Here is a 16,371-nt window from a genome sequence, read left to right on the forward strand (position 1 = left end):
ATACAGGGGAGGGAATTCCCTCCCACTGGGGGCGGGCCGGCCGACCTCCAGTGCTTCAGCACTGGCCGTTACCGCTGGATCGAACGGCGCCATGCACGGGAACCGGGCGCCGGTCCGAAAAAAGCTTCCCCGTGCTGGCGCCGATCGATCCGTGGGTTCAGGTTAAATAGGATGTACCGGGTGGTACATCCTCTTTAAGATACTAAAGTGTGCAATAGGGTTGATATTCTTGTAGGGGTCAGTGATATGGATATTGATTTAGCATTACTCACTCCGAGCATTGTGTTGGCAGTTCTGTGTTAGTAAAGACTTCAGAAGAGAAGGATTTAGGGGTAGTGATTTCTGACAGCCTAAAATGAGTCACCAGTGTAACCAGGTGGTGGGGAAAGCAAATCGTTTGCTGGGCTGTATAGCTGGAGGTATAACTAGTAGGAAGAGGGAGATTGTGATCCGGCTGTATAGAGCTCTGGGGACATCACATCTGGAATACTGTGTCCAGTTCTGAAGACCTCACCTACAAAAGGATATTGGTAAAATGGGTGAAAATACGGCTACAAAAATGGTAAAGGATCAGAAGCGTAAAATCAGGAAATACTAAAGGATCTACATTTTTATAGTCTGGAGGAAATAAGGGAAAGGGGGACATGATGTGACATGAGTGAGACATATAGTATGGCAGTTGTGGGAAAGATTAGAAGCAACATGAGAAAGTATTACTTTACCGAAAGAGTAGTAGATGCTTGGAACATACTTCCAGCAGATGTGGTTGGTAAATGTACAGTAAGTGAAGGCAAACATGTCTGGGATAAAACGCCTTTCTAAGATAATGAGAAAGGAAATAATGTTAGGGCGGACTAGATGGACCATGTGGTCTATCTTTGCCCACAATCTTCCAGTGTGTTTTTCTGAAAATAAGACAAGATTTTATTTATTTTTTTAAAGGGGCTAGGGCTCATTTTTGGGGTAGGTCTTATTTTTGGAGAAACACAGATGCCCCTTCACTGTATCCCCACTCTATAAGGTAGTTAGCTGCCATGCTGTATGTCCCACTGTTGTTAGGCTCCAATATTGTAAGTTTTCTTGTTCTTTGGACCCCATACTGTATACCTCCCCCCCCCCCGCCATCCTGTATACCTCCCCACTCTGCAGGTAGTCCCCATACTTTATACCTCCTTTTCCTTTCCTTTCCTTGGCCTTAATACCCTCTATCCTCCCATATTCATGTTCAGCCACCCAGTGTCAGAGATTAGAGATGATCGAACAGCCGAAAATCTTAGGTTTGATCAAACTCGAACCTTGTGGGACCCTCTGTATTTGATTCCTGATTAGAGATTAGCGAACCGGGTTCGGTTTCGAGACGATCCAAACGTTCGGTATTTGATTAGCTGGGGCTGCTGAACTTGGATAAAGCTCTAAGGTTGTCTGGAAAACATGGATACAGCCAATGATTATATCCATGTTTTCCACATAGCCTTAGGGCTTTATCCAACTTCAGCAGCCACTGCTAATCAAATGCCGAAAGTGCGGGTTCGGATCGACACAAGCATGCTCGAGGTTCGCGCATCTCTATTCCTGATGCCTTCCCGGTCCGTGGGGAAGGAGGAGACAGCCCGGGTACCACCTGGAATTCCTGGATACAACCTATTACCTAGGCTAAATCCCAGAATTCTAGGCGGTACCTAAGATTTTCGGCTGTTCAATCATCTCTATCAGAGATCACTTCAGTTGACTTTAACTAGGGCTTAATTTTGAAATGGGGCTTATATTTCAAGCCTACTCCAAAAAGCCTGCAAAATAAAGCTAGGTCTTTTGTATTATTTTATTCCTACGGATGTCCACTGTCGGTTCCTCTCCATCTGAAAATGTGGTTTCAATAAAGAATTTATGAAGCTAAGTCTTATTTTTGGAGGAACGTGGTATGTGTCTTTCTCCAGCCCTTTGGGGAACAAGCTGAATTTTCTTACACACAAATATTTATCAGTGGAGACAACCTGCTGCCATTTTCCTGCACCCAGTGTCTATTCCTTTGTTCATAGTTGAGTGGCTTGGCCTTGTTTCCACGTTTACGATATGGCTTTTTGGCTGCAATTCTTTCATGAAGACCACTGCTGGCCAGACCAATGAACAGCAGATGGGTGTACCTCAGTCCCACTGGTTTCTGACAGTTTTGAGCTGACGGCACTGCTGGATATCTTCCAATTTCGCATGGAAAAGCGTTAGCTGCAGTTTTTCCTAGTCAACCACTGTGATCCTCAACATTCCTTGTTTCTATGTACTTCTTCAAAAGAGATTGTAGAGCACATTATGAAGCGTCAGACTGCTTTAAAATCATGGAATGGAAAAACCTTAGGTCTTATTGCCACTTCAGAAAAACACTGATGGGTAAGCCTTGCAGTGGATTACAAGGCTGCAACCCCCAGCATACCCTGATAGCTGAAACAGTGCATAATGACAACCCCCAGCATACCCTGATAGCTGAAACAGTGCATAATGACAACCCCCAGCATACCCTGATAGCTGAAGCAGTGCATAATGACAACCCCCAGCATACCCTGATAGCTGAAACAGTGCATAATGACAACCCCCAGCATACCCTCATACCTGAAGTGTTATTGCCCGAACTATAAAATTATCACATTCCTGATCTCGCACAGTAAACAGTGTAAGCACATAATAAGCCACGTTCACATTTGGAGATTTTTGGGCAAATCACATCCCAGAAAGGTCACATACATACAAACATGGTACCGGACAAAAGTACAGATCACAGTGCAAAAAATGATCCCTCACATTACCGCCCTACAGGCCGAAAGAGTAAAAAAAAAATATAGGAGTCAATATAGAAGGCAATTTTAAGCACATTTATTTAAGAAGAAAAAAAAGGTAAACTTTATTTTTAAAGTAGTAAAATAAAATAAAAGAATATAAATTGGTATCACTGTAATTATAGTGTTGAAGAATATTGATAACATGTTAGATTTATTACATGGTACAGCATAAAAACATTCAGGGGGCATTATATACTTGTGTGTTGTTGTTTTTTAAATACTTTAAGTATCAAATTTTATATATTGAATATCGAAAAAAAAAAGTTGGTATTGTTATCATACTCAAAATTCTAGTATCATGACATCACTACTTCCAGTACATATCAGCTGCTGTATGTGTAGTATCCCAAAGCAGGTGTGCCACTGCTATTTAGCATGTGTGTAGGTTGGTACTATTAAGTGTACATGCTCTGATCTGAAGGTTGCATTCTGTGGGGCCTGTGTTCCTGGATTTCGTGTCTCTCTGTGCTTTTGACCAGCAAGAGGCGAATCTTCATAGCTGTGGATACAGGTACTTTTCAAGTTTATTGTCACCAAACGAAAATTATTAGAGCCCCTCCAGCTGAGAACTCAGGGGTCTAGATAGGTTCCTTCTCCCTGCAAGTAGCCCACTGGCTGCCAAGTTAAAGTGTAACTGTCATCTAAATGTCTTTTTTCAGAAATCAATAAATATCAATGGAACAAGCGCATTTAAGAAACTAGGTTTTATTAAGCAAAAGAGTTTCCTTCTGTACCATAAAAGCTGTTTTCCTACCCAACCCCCCCCCCCCACACACACACACACACCAGAAGAAGCAGGATTTGTGTGTCTAGTATGCTCTATGGGGAGGAGGGGGGTCGAGGGGGGTGAGTGAGTGAGAAGAAAAGGCAGCCCTGCAAAACACTACATACTGAAATCTTCTCTCACCAAGCCACCCAGATAAGCAGTGACCTTTCTGACCTGTGAATCCAGCATTTTATATGCCCAGACAGTCTCCAAACTGTACAGCTGCTTCTCTTCTCTCCCTGCTCACTCATCCCCCTTGTCTTCTCCCCCCCACCGTACGTTATAGTGGACTCTGTAAACCGTCTTCACTTTACAGAGTTTCTTAAAATCGCTTGTACTATTGATTTCTACAAAAAAAAAAAATGCTGAAAAGTAACCAGAGACTTTACCTAAACATCCTGAAAGTATTCCAGATGTGATGTCACTAGAGCTCTATATAGCAGGATCACAATCTCCCTCTTCCTACTGGTTATACCTCTAGCTATACAGCCCATCATACCATTTGCTTTCCCTACCACCTGGCGACACTAGGGACTCATTTTAACCCAAAACGACCCATGACATGTGGGTATGTTGTGAGAGCCTGTCACTTAAGGACCCATGATGTACCAGAGGTTCCAGGGGCTCTATGAAGCGAGTTCATTTCCAGTCACTGAACGACTAGGACCCCCGCAGTGTACCTGCAGGGGTCCTCATAGTTTTCCCTGACTGCCAGAGGCAAATTACTTACCTTTGTGCAGTCTGATCGGCGATCTTCTAATAGAGTCTGCCTCAGACTCTATGGGAAGATCACAGTTAACACTGATAAATGCTGACCTGACAGATTTTTGAAGCCAAAGCCAGAAACAGACTATAAACATAGCACATAGATATCTCCAGCAGTCCTATAGAGTAGCATGGAGTGGCCGCACATAGTTATTTCCATCAGTCCTATAGATAAGCATGGAGTGGCAGCACATAGATATCTCCATCAGTCCTATAGAGTAGCATGGGGTGGCCGCACATAGTTATCTCCATCAGTCCTATAGAGTTGCATGGAGTAGCCGCACATAGTTATCTCCATCAGTCCTATAGAGTTGCATGGGGTGGCCGCACATAGTTATCTCCATCAGTCCTATAGAGTAGCATGGAGTGGCTGCACATAGTTATCTCCAGCAGTCCTATAGAGTAGCATGGGGTGGCCGCACATAGTTATCTCCATCAGTCCTATAGAGTAGCATGGAGTGGCAGCAGATAGATATCGCTAACAGTCCTATAGGGTTGCATGGAGTAGCCGCACATAGTTTTTTCCATCAGTCCTATAGATAAGCATGGGGTGGCCGCACATAGTTTTCTCCATCAGTCCTATAGAGTTGCATGGAGTAGCCGCACATAGTTTTTTTTCCATCAGTCCTATAGAGTTGCATGGAGTAGCCGCACATAGTTTTTTTCCATCAGTCCTATAGAGTAGCATGGAGTAGCCGCACATAGTTTTTTCCATCAGTCCTATAGAGTAGCATGGAGTGGCCGCACATAGTTTTCTCCATCAGTCCTATAGAGTAGCATGGAGTGGCTGCACATAGTTTTCTCCATCAGTCCTATAGAGTTGCATGGAGTAGCCGCACATAGTTTTTTTCATCAGTCCTATAGAGTAGCATGGAGTGGCTGCACATAGTTTTCTCCATCAGTCCTATAGAGTTGCATGGAGTGGCAGCAGATAGATATCGCTAACAGTCTTATAGGGTTGCAAGGAGTGGCAGCTCACAAGCAGTTGTCTCAGAATGTAGTTCTAGTGATGGTTAGGGGTCTCAGCAGTCATAACGTTATCACTTATCCTATGGATAGATGGTAAATGTTGTTCATTGTCCAGCCCTCTTAGGCCAGGATCACCTGTAGTATTCTGATCCCTGGACATGGGGATTGAGAATGATTACTGTGTGATGTTCTGGAATCCCACATGGCATCTACCTGTGTCTGATCATATTGGACGTGTTTACAATAAATAAATGTATGTACAGAGAACGTGTTCATAGTGGTGGGATAACAAAGCAAACTAGATGACAGGAAGGTGAGACCCCGATCAGGCTGGATTTCAGCACATGACGCATGTACTGTTCCACTGACTGATTTGCATGCACCGTCTCACTATTAATTTCTAGATGATGCATTGAAAGAAATTAAAAACTAATCCCAATGTTAATACAATAGAGTCTCATGCACAACAGATTTTTATTAGAACAGTTTTTATGAGGCCCATTATTCTCAAGGATCCCATATAATCTGACAATATGATTTATAAGCAGAGATACTTGTCTTTTGGAATTAGGAAGTCACTGGATTTTGCAGCATTTTGCAGCATGTGCCCCGGTATGTCGCTTTAGAGAGTCCGCTGGGATCCTTATGTGGGGATCCAGCGAAAGTCTTTTTCTTTTAAAACAACTGGTTGCAGAAAGTTATATAGATTTATAATGTACTTCTGTTTAAAAATCTTCCAGTAATTAAGTCTTCCAGTACTTATCAGCTTCTGTATGTCCGGCAGGAAATGTTGTTTTCTTTCCAGTCTGACACAGTGCTCTCTGCTGATATCTCTCTCCGAGACAGGAACTGTTCAGAGCAGGAGAGGTTTTTTATGGGGATTTGCTGCTGCTCTGGACAGTTCCTGTCTCGAACAGATGTAGCAGAGAGCACTGTGTAAGGGTATGTGCAAACTGCTTAAAACAGATGAAAACTCAGTCGTGTAAACAGTCGCTCGTGCCTGCTCGCGGACAGCGGAGCGCGCGTCTCTGCCCATGTCGTAGACTCCATTCTATGCACAGGCGTATTCTTTCCTCCGTCCAAAGAATGATCAAGTTCATTCTTTGGACAGAGGAAGAAATCCGCCCGTGCATAGAATGGAGTCTATGACAGGTCAACCAGTGTCCTTTTGCATGCACTTACTAGGCATTGCTCCCACTAGCCATAAACCTACTCCACACTGATGAGGGGCAAATACCCCAAAACAGCTGTCTGTGGATGGATACCTTGCTTAGGTGGTTTCCTTGATCGGAGACATTCCTTGGCTTGGTTGTTCCTTCCCGGAGGAAGGTCTGGCTAGTTCACTGACGTCGAGACACGGGTGGAGACGCACGCGCCCGCCTCTGTCCACGAGATTACGACGGAATACGTGACGGAGTTTCCATCTGTTTTAAGCAGTGTGCACATACTTTCAGACTGGAAAGAAAATAACATTTCCTGCAGGACATACAGTATGATAAGTATGGCAGCTGATAAGTATCGGAAGGCTTGAGATTTTTAAATAGAAGTAAATTACAAACCTTTATAACTTTCTGAAACCAATTGATTTGAAAGAAAAAGGATTTTGCTGAATAACCCCTTCCTGATTTTTTTTAAAATTTGTTGTCTTCTATTTTTCTGTCAACTGAGCTGTATGACAGTTTGTTTGTTTTTTTTAGCAGGACAACAGTATTGTGGGGTGAAATGAAAAACAAATCCACCACAAATGTGAAACCCGAGCCGAGGTGATGAATAGCCCCAGGTAAGTAATGTACTACCACCTACAGTACGCTGTCCACCTCAGGTCGGGTCCGGGTGCTGACAGATTCCCTTTAACTTCATTCTACAGGTCAGTACGATTACAACTATACCAAATCTATATTTTGTTTTATGTTTTATTATTAATATATAGAAAAAATATTGGTGATTTAGTAAATGCTTTACACGTCCAAATTCTGACCACTGTAACTTTTTTTTATTTTTTATATCTACAGAGATATGTGTTGTAGCAGCTCAATATAGGGAAACAACATGGCAATCTTTGGTTAAATCCTAGTTGTTCCCCATGTCTAATAGTGGTGCCTTTTGTACCTTATACAGTAGTAGTGCCCACATACACTGCAACAGTGATCTCAGTAGTGAAGAAAATCAGTAATAGTCCTCACATGGTAATAGTACATGTAATAATGGCAACCTTTCTGCCTATTAAAGCTCTTATATCTGACACCTTTTTATGTCTGTATGGGCAACAGTATCTGTACAAGGGGATTGATATAGTGTCTCCATCCCCATATACCATTCAGGGCCTATTGCTATACAGTATGCCCCCCATACCCCCCTCCCATATTTAAGGCTTTTTCATATTTATTTATTTACTTACTGTATTTACCGGCATATGAGACGACCCCTGACTTTCAAGAAGATTGTCAGGGGTTTACCTTATACGCCGGAAAGTTTTAACCCTTGCCTTACCACAGCAGGGTTTACTCACTGGAGCCCTGCTGCGGTCAGGCAAGGGTTAACTGCAGTTAAAGAAAAAAACTACAGTTAACTCACCTGTGACCCGTTCCCAGCAGATATTCGTCTCCTGGCCCGTTCTCGGCGCAGGCAGTGTGACGTACACTGACTGCGCCGGAGATCCCTGAAGCTCTCCCAGGCAACCGAGTATCTCATCGGAGAAGCTCGGAGACGATCGGCTACCGGGAGAGCTTCAGGAGAATAACAGAGGCTTGGGGGACTTCCAGAGCCTCTGTCATTCTCCTGAAGCTCTCCTGGCAGCCGAGCGTCTCCGAGCTTCTCCGATGAGACGCTCGGTCGCCAGGGAAGGCCAGAAGACGAGTGGCTGCTGGGAACGTGTCACAGGTGAGTTAACTGTTATTTTTTTTACAGGGGTCGCCCCATATGGTGGGAATGCGGCCATTTTTTAGCTCCCCCACCGTATGCAGCGACCATACCCGGCGTATAAGACCCCAGACTTCTGAGAAGATTTTTCAGGGTTAAAAAGTCGTCTTATACGCCGGATTATACAGTATTTAAAAGAAAAAAACTTATACAGACCCCCTCCCCTTTGTATCCATAACCTTCCAGTAAAAAAACTAACAGTAGCAGCCTAGTGACACCAGGTTGGGAAGGGTAATTTATTTTAGCTTCTCTCAGCCTAATAATAACAACCTGCTACCACTCCAGACCAGGAGCACCATTTTTTGACACTCCAATACTGCTGGTACGCATCTCTTCCCATTACCCCAAAGTGGGTGGTGATTACTGGGGTAATAATGCAGGGTTTAGTGTTATCCATTTGACAGGCTGACACAAAGCCCCAGCTTAGTAATGAATTCTGTCTACTGGCACTTCCACTACTGAACTTGAAAAGTGAATAATTAAAAATAATTGATACCCGATGGGAACTTTATACATTGTTGAGTTCAACACTGGGTGAGCGGTCGGTGATCATATGTGTGATTGCGCCATTTACCGTTCTGGTGATCAGATCAAAAAAACTCATCTTTAGAGACTGCTCCCCATGGTCCCTCTTACAGACTGTTTGGGCCTCCTCTCTCTCTCTTATACTGCTTCCATAGCCCCCTATCTTCGTTATACTGCTCAGTATGGCCCCTTTCTCACTTATTCTTTCTCTAGGAGGCTACTCTGTGCCACAGTCTGTCTTTATGTCTTTGAGGGGCTAGCACTAGTCAGTATGGGAGTCCTCATAGCAGTTAAACCACTGGCCTTCATGAAATCTCACATACCAACTGCAAACATGGAACCTGCATCTCACATCTTTTTTTCCCCAAATCTCTTTTATTGGCTTTTCAATAATATTTTTCCAAAAAACATGGGGCAGAGATTTAGACCAAAGAAACAAGAAAGTACAGAAACAAAATGAAATTGTACAAATAACACAAAGGTCCACATACTGTATGGTACCATTGGTCAAGCAAATATTGTATCAAGTGCAAATAATCTAAACACATACCTGTCCCCTAACTACCCCCCCAACACACACACACACACACAGAGCACTGTATTAAAACCATAGCTTGCCTTATGGATAAGCCTAAAGTGTGTCTCCCGCCACCTTTCACTAGGTACTGCCCTATGAATAGTAGCCCACCCCTGCAAAATTTTCTTAGGCAGCTCGGAGTCATCAAATATGGCAGCACAATTATTAAACATATTAGAACTGAGTGGGTCAGCTGTCCTGTATCCCAACTTTGTATACAGACAGAAACAAAGACGCATTCGCTGGGGGATCATTAATCATTGAATCCATCTCTGTGGAATATATCAAAGATGAAAGAGCCTTCAAGTGGGAGGATAAAAAACTAAGCACTTGACAATAAACAAGAAACTGAGACTTTTGTGAAAAAAATTTAGTACAGAGTTCAGGGAACATAAGGAGTCCATGCTCCAGTTGGTAGAATAGCTGGTGAAGGAAACATATCCCTGCTGCTGTCCACTTAAAAAATGTAGGGTTGTCATTAACCTGAACAAATTCTAGGTGTCCCCAGTTGGAAAGATAGCTGAAGATAAGTTGCGGCTCACCATGCATCCGCCTCACTATTTTCCAGGTAGCTATCGTGTCCTCTAAGAGTAAACTATGCTTGATATAAAAGGGAAGTGCCAAGAATTTTGTATGTAGCAGCGCGGATAAAGACCACGGAGCCATCACACCCGTTTATAATGTAAGATTAACATCACAGTTTTACCCTTGTAACCAATCAACACAACGTCTCTGAAGACGGGCAATATTATATCTTTTGAGATCGGAAAAGCTAATATACCCTTTGGACCTGGGCAGTTATCATTTGGACGCAGCAATCCTCATTTATTTGACCAAATATATCTCGAGAAGGCAGACTGAGTCTTCACAACATCCTAATGGCAGAGTAACAACGGGATAGTTTGTAACGGGTATAGCAGCTTTGAGAAACTAAGCAGGTGACATCTACCCAAAAACAAGAGCGGAAGATTTTCCCATTTCTTAAGCTCTGAGAAGATTTTCTGATACAATGGAGGATAATTTATATGATATAATAATTTCAGGGTACATCCTATGTATATTTCAAAATAGTTGGTTTTGTAGTATCCAGGAGGAGTTGTTGTCATAGATTTTGTGGCTCTTATAAGTTCAACAACTCACTTTTTGAGAAACTAATTTTAAATTGAGTACTTGACAAAATTATCAAGCATTTAGTAAATGATAAGAAGGTCAGTCACCGGTGAGGCCAAGAAAAGTAGCAGATCATCTGCAAAAGCTGTCAACTTGGTCTCCACCCTATCCACCCCTATCCTTCTCATCTCGCTCACTTTTAGCATGTACAAAAAGGGCTCTATCCCTACATTGAACAATAAGGAAGATAGCAGACCAACAGGTAAGCTGGCGTGTAAATTCTTGCCAGCGGTGAAGAGTATAAGGTGCTTAAGAAAATTCTAGAAGAACCCGAGAACCCCATCCTGTCCAGCATGGCTCCCAGCCATTCCCAGTCCGGGTTGTCAAACACTTTCTCTACGTGGTATCATGTCTGATGTAGTCAAGCACTTTTCTCAGGTTAGCCATCGCCGACCTCCCCTGGACAAATCCTGGCTAGGGGTGATCAGTTTAGGTAGAAAAGAGGCAAATACGATCAGCCAATAATTTAAAGACTAGTGTGAGGTCCATAATAATTAGGGAGATCGGACGATAAGCCTTCTGAGATGTGGGATCTTTCTCTTGTTTAGGGAGAATTTTAATATACGCTGTGTTAATTTCAGCAAGTATGCCCCCCGCTTCCCATGTAATCATTAACCAAAGTGATGAAATGTGGGGCTATCTGATCTTGCAATATTTAAAAAATTCTCCCATAAACCTGTCTGGGCCCGGAGCCTTATTTCCCAGCAGCATTTTAATGACCACTTTTCAGAGAACAGGGAGTTAATGTGACTGTCCCATCAGGTACATCCTTTTTTTTTTTTATGTTACCCGATCGGCACAGGGATCCCAGTGGTGAGTACTTTTTTTAAAACGCTACCCGGTTCCTGCACTTGATGCCGTTCTTTTCCTGTGCAAATGGCCCGGCGCTCCCCCAATCAGGTACATTTTCTTTAAGCACCTCCCTATCCTCTGAAGACTTTTAGAAGCTTCACAGCATCCCACTCGAAGGGCACATCCAGAACCGGATCCATTTTCCTTGACTATAAGTAAACATAGAATTAACAGAGGTTTTTGTTAATGTGGGAAGGATATAAAGTCGAGGACCCAGAGGAGTCTCGCAATTGTTTTATGTTGAAAGCTGGTTGTTTCCTCCCAAACCAGGTGAGCCTGTAGCTTACCAGACTTCCAAATCGGAATAGCCTAGCTTCCTGACGTGAGAGGTAAAGCTTTTCTCTACTCTCTGACCAGTGTTCATACTCTGTTTAGCTGTTTTCCACGCAAAGAGAAGGGTGTGACTGAAAGGTCATGTAGGCTGCTCGAAAAGCCAAACCCAAGTTTTCTATTAATGTCCTTTTTTTTTGGGCATCTCACATGTTTTTGCTTTGAATCGTGCCGCTTCCAGACGCTATCAGCAACTGAGGGCTGCAACTAATAAGCATTTAAAACTGACAGATTAAGCCTTTAAAACTGACTGGTGCATTTAAAGAGAACCAATCACCTGAAATTAACTGTCCCTATAATAAAAGATTCTCTGTCCCTAAGTCTTTTACCTAATCCAGTATAGCGGAGAAGTAAGGCCGGGGGCGGCCATCTTGATGACGTCACAGTGGTGCGTTCCAACGCTGTAACGCTAGGGACGTAATCAAGATGGCGCCCAGCTTTACTGCACCGCTACAGAGGAGTAGGTAAAGTATAAGATACAGACTGCAAAGGCAGTCTGTATGTTCATGAAGTTTATTTCTGAAGATACAGACTGCACAGGCAGTCTGTATCTTATACTTTACCCAGTCCTCTGTAGCGGTGCAGTAAAGCCGGGCGCCATCTTGATTACGTCCTTTGCGTTCCAGCGCTGGAACGCACCACTGACGTCATCAAGATGGCCGCCCCCGGCCTTACTGCTCCGCTCCGCTATACAGCTATAGGTAATGGCATAAAATACAGACTGCACAGGCAGTCTGTATCTTCAGGAATAGACTAATAGGCCCAGTTAGGATATTCATACACAGCGATCTCGCGCTGTATAGCGCGGGATCACTGTGTACTTACAGAGCGGTGGCAAAGGCTCATGGGAGCCCTTCCTGCCGCTCGGCATGCCGGGAGCTTCCTGTCGCGCGCCGGCTCTTTTCAAAAGGGCCGGCGCGAGACAGGAAAAGAAAATCGGTATATTGTGAAAACGCGGCCCTAAAAGTAATTAATTCAAATTACAAATATTAATAAAATAACAATTTTAATCTAATTATCGAAAAAAAAATTTTTAATTTCCGCCCATGATTGGTTCTCTTTAAATGCTAAGAAAGCCCCAACCGTGATGGTGTAGTTGGCAGATTATCCCCAGCATGCGATCGCGGAGGGGTGATCCATGCTTGTGGCTGGGACGGCAGTCAGTGCCGCAATCCTGGCTAAGCACTCGATTACTATAGGCTCCAGCATCCCATAATATTCGAGCACTGATTTCATGGATCAATGCAGTACATAGGTACTGCATTGATTTCTATGAGAGATCAGCACAGTTATAATAGAAGTGCCCCAGGGAGACTTCTAGGTACAGTGTAAAAAAAAAAAAGTCTCCCCCCCCCCCCCCCCTCCTTTTCCCATTAAAATAAATAAATAAACATATTTGCTTTCGCCATGTGTGGAATCACCCGGCCTTTTAAATTATTGCATTTCTGATCTTGCACAGTAAATGTCTGAAGCGCAAAAAAAGCAAAAAAGTGAAAAATTGCGGATTTTTGGTTATATCAAATCCATAAAAATTGTAATAAAAAGTGTTCAAAAAGTCGCATCTATGCAAGCAAGGTACTGATAGTAAGTGCAGATCATGGGGCAAAAAACGACTTTTCAAATAGCCCCATAGACAAAAAAAAAATAAAAAATAGCGTAATAGAGCAATTTTAAACATATTTAGTTTTTGTTTTTTTTTAAAAAAAGGTTTTAATAATTTAACATCATTTAAATAAAATAAAAGTTATACAAGTTGCATATCGTCGTAATTGTACTGACTTGAGGAACATAGGTAACATGTCCAGTTTTACCATAGGACAAACGGCGTCCCTTTTTACTGACTGTAAATGGGAAGCATCACATCTATGGATTTTACTTAGTCTTAGTGAAATAACAAGTCCCACTTTTTGCTTCTCAGAACTATGTGACTATGTGCATCATGTGTATAATATGTGTAACATGGGGGTCCCTGCGGGAAAAGGAGGTCACTGCTGCCTTTTAAAAGAGTAACATTAGTTTACTATTATATCCCATAGCAAGGGATATGCCACTTTATGTTGACGCTACCATGATATCACAAGTTTCAGTCAAGTAAACTGCTGTGATATCTCAAGAGGGTTTTATTTAGGTCAGTGTTTCTCCGCTTCAGTACACTCCCAACAGGCGAGGATGCTGTGAGGATTTCCTTAGTATTTCACGTGATATAATTACAGTCAGTGCATCAGGTATCACCACAGGTCCTGGATGGGATATCCTCAAACCATTACCTGTTGCGGAGGCAAGCCTCTGCAATCTTTCTCTATGTAACGTGGTGTGGTGTCTGTACTGCCATCTTTCTTTGGTGGGCCACATTATAATATAGGTGTCAGCCATTAACACTTTGACTTGGCCCATTGCTGGATATTTGTTTCCATGTGGCTTTCTACTATGGACATGATGCAATAATGGGGCTGCACAATATGCAATGTATGTGTGTCTTTTGGACACGGCCGCTCTGTGGTTACCATGAGGCATATTATCAGTGTAATGTCCTAACACGTTACCTGTTCCACCTACATTTGTAGTGTGCGTTGTTGGTCTCATACTATTTAGTAGCTGAAAAAAAACGCTCAGATAATGAGGTTTTATGCAATACCCAAATGTGTTCCCTGATGAACCTGTCAATGGAAAAAGGACAGGAAAAATGCGTTGGAACTTGAGGAACAACATATTTTTATATGTCACGTATGTTATGTATTTTTCTTTTAGGTCACTATTCTAGCAATTAATATCTTTTTTTTTTTGTGTCTTCCTGGGCAATTATTATAGGGAGGCACCCCAAGAGGCAGGGGGAGAGTGTATTTCATCAGGCTCAGGGTGCAATATATCCCACCCTTCCCACTGGACCTCCTTCACCAGTTTTGAAGCTTCTAACTACCACTACCTGGTTTTGTGTGTATTCTGAATACCAGTGTCAAGCGTTTTTAGAGCAAATTGATGATTGGTGATTTTTAGACCACATTTTAGACCACTGGCTTAATGACTATTATAGGGGGGAGGGGGGACAGAAACCCTGATAGATCTGTATTTTGAATTCTTATATGTCAGTCATCCAACTTTCCTGGTTCAATTTAACCAGGTGACAGTTGACATCTTTAGTACTTTCCTAAAACCATGTCTGGCAGAATAAAAACCATGATTATACAGCTGTCATCCAACTCTCCTAATTCAATTTAACCTGTAAAACAACTGTCAGGTTCTCCTACAGAAAATTTAAAAATGTCCAATTGTAGCAAGTCTGGCCTATCTCAGGGTATAATCAGAGGCATAAGTAGAACTTTAAGGGTGCCTTCACACCTACCGGATCCACAGCGGATCTCACTTCTGCAGATTCGAAGCGAGAACCCCTGCGGATCCGGTACCATTCACCCCTATGATAGCACATATTCGCAGCGGGAATGAGCGGGTCCGGAGCCGGGAGCCTCACTGCAGCCTCGCCGCCGAGCAGGTACCTTATGCTCTCGGCGGCGGGCTGCAGAATGCGGCCAGGGATAGGGGATGCGGGCTGCTGGATGCGGCGGGGGATGGGGGGATGCGGCCGGAGATGGGGGATGCGGCCGAGGATGGGCTAATGCAGCGGCGGGGCTGCGGAGAGCGAGGGGTTAAAGCACATATTCACAGCGGGATGTTAATCCCGCTGCGAATATGTGCTATCATAGGGGTGAATGGTACCGGATCCGCAGCGGTTCTCGCTTCGAATCCGCAGAAGTGAGATCCGCTGTGGATCCGGTAGGTGTGAAGGCACCCTAACGGGAACCTGTTACCCCCCCAGTGCCGGGGCAGCCCCATGGTGCAGACCCATATACTTACCGCTTTCACGAAGTCCCAGACCTGCAGCCCGTCCCACTGCCGAGAAATCCCCATCTTAAGCCGCGCACGCTTATAAGAGATGAGCTACAGTCATTGTCTATGGACATCAGACTCATCTCTGGTGAGAGCGCACGCGGCTTCAGATGGGGATTTCTCGGCGGCAGGACGGGCTCCTGGACCGGGACTTCGTGGAAGCAGTAAGTATATGGGTCTGCACCAGGGGGGTCAGCCGGGCCTTGCCCCGGCACGGGGGGTGACAGGTTCTCTTTAAGTGAAGGTGGGAGAGTCAGAGGCACAAGTAGTTTTCATGTTTTGACCTGCCAGCCTGCAGTCCTGGATTGGTTACCACCAGGTTTGAGCTCCACACTAGCCAGTAGCCAAACTCTTAGTCATCAATTTACAGGATCTGCTAAGTTTCTGTTCTAGGTCCTACTGGGTCCAAGAGAGTGTTGGTGTTGCCACCTTCAACTTTCTGTCCTAGGCCTGTGGTGTCACTTACACTTTGGCTAATGGGGCCTAACCTTTTACAAGGCAAGTAAGGTCTAAATAAATCTTACGCCTGTCTGTCTATGCCCCTGTGAGGTCACTGAGACCGCTGTTACCACTGAGTCCCGCAATAATACTCTCTAAGGGTTTGTTTACACGTTTATTGAAAACCCCGCTTTTTGGCATTGATTTTGATGTGCTTTACGGCTGTGGCTTTTAATGCCCAGAACAGTCAAAACCTTCATTTTAAGCGCAGCTTTCAAACTTGCATTTTGGACGCTTCTCCCATTGAAATCAATGGTACTTTAAAACTTGCTTTTTTATGCAAAAAAAAA

The sequence above is a fragment of the Dendropsophus ebraccatus genome, chromosome 2 (assembly GCF_027789765.1).
Source record: "Dendropsophus ebraccatus isolate aDenEbr1 chromosome 2, aDenEbr1.pat, whole genome shotgun sequence".
In the NCBI taxonomy this organism is placed as follows: domain Eukaryota; kingdom Metazoa; phylum Chordata; class Amphibia; order Anura; family Hylidae; genus Dendropsophus; species Dendropsophus ebraccatus.